Genomic DNA, 4,784 nt, shown 5'->3' on the forward strand with positions numbered 1-4,784 from the left:
GCATCCGGTTCTCTGCTTGGCGGGGAGCCTGTTTCTCCCTCTCTCTGCCTGCTTCTCTGCCTACTTGTGATCTCTGTCAAGCAAGTAAATAAAATCTTTAAAAAAAAATAAAAAAAGAAAATGTAAGTCAGATTGTCCCACTCCCCTGTTTAAAAATTTTTCAATTCTTCCTTTAATAAACATTTACTGAGCTCCTACTAAGTGCCAAGCAGTGTTCTAGGTGCTGGAGATGCAGCATTGACAAAGATGAAGTCCTTCACAGAGCTGGCAGTCTAATGGGGTCAGGCCAACAAGAAGCCAGTAAACAATCTGCACAAGATAATTTCAGAATGGGAGGAGGGCAGTGAGGGGAGTAACTTGGATTATGTGATGATGGTGACACTCCTTAGCTAGGAACCCAGGGAAGGCATCTTGGGGAAGGTGGCATTTGCACTGTTTGGGGGAAGAGGAGGAGGTGATGGGAACAGCATTTCAGGAGGACACAAAAGCAAGTGAGAGAGACTCCGATGGGTCTGAAAAGCCAGGTGGCCATGGGGGCTGGAGAGTGGGGATCAGGGGCCAAGAGAACGGACAAGGTGAAAAAGCAAGACTGGAAGCCAGACCAGAGGGGACACTCCCAGGGACCTTGTCAGAACACTCCCGCGCAGTTGGCTTGAAGCCTTGCACATTCCTGCACAAATGCCCTCCCCACCCACCCCCAGCTCACCATCCTAGCTTCCTGCCCAAATGCTGCAGCCAGGTTGGGCTATTAAATGGTTCCCCAGTGAGCTTTACTTCCTGCCAAGGTCGCTAGATTTTGTTCTCACTGTGCCCTCTTCCTGGAATACCCTCCTCCCACCTTCTCTGTAGGAATTTCATCCTTCTTTGAAACCTGACTCAAAAGCAACCTCCACCCTGAAGCCTTTTCTCCTGTCTGGGTTAGCTCCTCTCCCCGCAACCCTCCAGGACAGCTCATAGTAATACTAGAAATGTTGACTAATGTTTATATGGTGAGCTAGGAGCCAGGCACTGTTTGCAGTGCTTTTCATTTACTGCTACATGAAATCCTCACAGCACCAGGAGAACAGAAAGGGGTAGGGATCGGAGGGTGGGGTACCAGAGGCTCCCTGCCCCCATTTTCCAGATGAAGGAACTGAGGCCTCAGAGTTTAACAGACTATCTCTAGTCAACTAGGAGAACGATGAGGTTGAAGAGTTCCAAATCTGGAATCGGACGGGTCTGGATTCCCAACCTGACTCTTGTTTGGTTCCCAATCCTAGTGGTTATTTTGTTGTTGTTGTTCCTGGATGGAAGAGGTGGTGATGACAGAGGAACAGAGAGGGTTGGGGAGATAAGCTCTCTTGGCAGAGGTTGAGAATTAAGAGGGCAGAGGTGAGGGAACCCCCTAACACCCCAACCTACCTAGAAGGCACATCCCACCACCTTCAGGCACAGTGGGCTCAAGGGAGACTCTGCAAGCCAGCCTGGGACAGGACACCCCCAAACAAGGAAGCTAGAGAAGGTCTGGCCTCCAAATGAGGAGTTCATCACCCACACTCAGCCAGGGTCCCAGCAAAGCTCCTGTGTCCCCAGCACAACCAGGAAGAAGTCACAGGACCAGAAAAGCACAGACTTTTCCTTTAGCAAAGGAGGCCCCGACTGCTTTCCCAAGAACATTTAAAAAACATATTGCAAAGATATGTTTTCCTATTAAAACAGCAGCTGGGGCTCAGGGCTCAGACAGATGTTGTTTTTCCCAAACATGTGTCCTGGAGACAAGGCATCACATCATGCCAGACCACATGATATGAGTGGCAATTTTAGGCAGTGAATTAAAGACCGTTGAACCACTTGCTGAGAAAGTTGTATCTTTTCCCCCATTTCTCAAGTATTATCTATCAGGAGAGAGGCTTGCTCTCTTTTGCTCATACCTCTTGAACAGTTTTCTACCGCTTATCTCCCTTTCTTTTTTTTTTTAATTTTTTTTTAAAGATTTTATTTATTTATTTGACAGAGAGAAATCACAAGTAGACGGAGAGGCAGGCAGAGAGAGAGACAGGGAAGCAGGCTCCCTGCTGAGCAGAGAGCCCGATGCGGGACTTGATCCCAGGACCCTGAGATCATGACCTGAGCCGAAGGCAGCGACTTAACCCACTGAGCCACCCAGGCGCCCCTTTTTTTTAATTTTTAAAAAGATTTTATTTACTTACATGATGGGGGTGGGAGCAGAGAGCACGAGCCAGGGGGAGAGGCAGAGGGAGAAGCAGATGCCCCACTGAGCAGGGAGCCCAGTACAGGGCCCAATCCAGGAACCCTGTGATCATGACCTGAGCCAAAGACAGACACTCAACCCACTGAGCCACCCGGGTGCCCCTCATTTTTTTAAAAAAAGATTTATTTGTTTATTTATTTATTTGAGAGAGAGAGAGATCAGAGAGGGGAAGGGAGAGAGAGTCTTAAACAGACTCCTCCACACTGAGTGTGGAGCGCAACGTGGGGCCTGATCTCACAAACCCAAGATCACCACCTGAGCCAAAACCAAAAGTTGAACACTTGACTGACTCCGTGCACCCCCCCCCGGATGCCCCCCATCTCCCTCTCTATACAGAGCTCCAACACAGGCTGAGAGCCTGCAGGAGACAACAGGATCAGGTTAGAATTTTTCTTGCCCATGTTTAATTGTGAATTTTTAACATTTCGAGAAATGAAAAGAATCGTGTAGAAAATATCTAGATTCCACTATTAACATTTTATTTTATCACATATCCGTCTCTCTGTCCACCCACCCAACACTCTGATGAATTTCAAAGAAAGTTGAAACTTTGGAGGACTCTAATGTTAGTTAGTACTAACTAACTATAGTTAGTACTTGAAAGTTGCTAAGAGAGCAGGGGTTAAATGCTCTCACCACAGAAAAAAACAACTAGGGTGTGATGGAGGTAACCGCTCACACTATGGGGGTAGCCATTTTACAATACATACGTGTATCAAATCAACACATTGTACACCTTAGACTTACACAATGTCTTATGTCAGTTGTATCTCAATACAGCTGGAAAAAAATAAAAATGAAAGAAACTTGAAGACATCAGTCTGCTTACACTTGAGCACACATATCATTAACTAGAACTCATTATTTTTTATGGCTCTTTTTCACCTTAGAGGTGAAATTTACATATAATGAAATACAACCTTAATTGTGCATTCACAGAGACAGAGGCATATAGCTTTATGGAGGAGTAACCCACCTCTATCAGGGTTCAGAACATCACCATCACTGGAGAAGCCTGCCTCATGCCCCTCCTCAGTCAATCCCACCCATCTTGCCAGGGTCTCAGCCACTATTCCTAGGGTTTTTCCCCACCCAAAGTGTTTGGCCTCATTTTGGACCATCAGCTATAGGCCAGCCAGCCTATCTGTAATATGGAGGGGCTTTGAAGGTAAGCATGGTGATGGTAGGAATCTTTTTGTTCACTAGAGTATCCCAAGTAAGGACTTGGGATGTAGTAGAATCTCAATAAATATTAGTTGAGTTTATATATATATATATATATATATATATATATATATATATGATGTCCAACTTACAGGATAATTTCTGCAGATGTGGTTAAAATGGGAAGAATTTATCCAAAACACTGAATGAATGTACACACTAGAGCTGCGGTGTCCAGTACGGTGATCATTATCCCCTGTGGTTGTCAAGCCCATGAAATATGGTTAGTCCTGGGCCTCCTGGGTGGCTCGGTGGGCTAAAGGTCTGCCTTCAGCTCAGGTCATGATCCCAGAGTCCTGGGATAGAGTCCCACACTGGGCTCCCTGCTTAGCGGGGAGGCTGCTTCTCCCTCTGCCTGCTACTCCCCCTTATACGTGCTTTCTCTCTCTCTCTCTCTCTAACACATAAATAAATAAAATCTTAAAGAAAAAAGTTAATAAAAAATATGGACTGTCCCATTTGAGATGTACCTTAAGCATAAAATAAACACTAGGTTCCAAAGAATTGGTATTTTTAAAAAGTGTATATGCCTTAATACAATATATTAATACTATATAATAACCTGTATTAATTAATGTATTAATGACTTGTACATAACCCCCATGTTGAAAGGCAATATTTTGGTTATACTGATAAAAATACATTTTATTTTTTTTTTAGAGAGAGAGAATGCATGTGAGGGGCCAGGGAGACCAGAGGGAGAGGAAAAGAGAGAATCCCAAGCTAAACATGGAGATGACATGGGGCTCAATCCCACGACCCTGAGATTATGACCTGAGCTGAGATCAAGAACTGGGTGCTGAACCAACTGAGCTACTGAGCCACCCCAATAAAAACACACCAATAAAATTCATTTCATATGTTTCTTTTTACCTTTCTTTCTTTTCTTTCCTTTTTGGTTTTTTTGGAGAGTGATGGGAGGAGGAGCAGAGGGAGAGAGAAAGAATCTTAGGCAGGCTCCATGCCCAGCTGGGCCACTGCAGGACTCCATCTCATAACCCTGAGATCAGAGCTTGAGCTAAAACAAGAGTCTGATGCTTAATGGACTGAGCCATCCAGGCACCCCTCTTTTTGCTTTTTTTTTTTAAACCAACAAATCTTTTTTTTAAGCTTCAAGTAGTTTTTTTTCTTTTTTTTTTTTAAAGTTTTATTTATTTGACGCAGAGAGATCACAAGTAGGCAGAGAGGCAAACAGAGAGAGAGAGAGGGAGAGGGAAGCAGGCTCCCTGATGAGCAGAGAGCCCTATGTGAGGCTCGATCCCAGGACCCTGAGATCATGACCAGAGCCAAAGGCAGAGACTTAACCCAC

The sequence above is a fragment of the Mustela nigripes genome, chromosome 2, assembly GCF_022355385.1.
Source record: "Mustela nigripes isolate SB6536 chromosome 2, MUSNIG.SB6536, whole genome shotgun sequence".
Classification (NCBI taxonomy): domain Eukaryota; kingdom Metazoa; phylum Chordata; class Mammalia; order Carnivora; family Mustelidae; genus Mustela; species Mustela nigripes.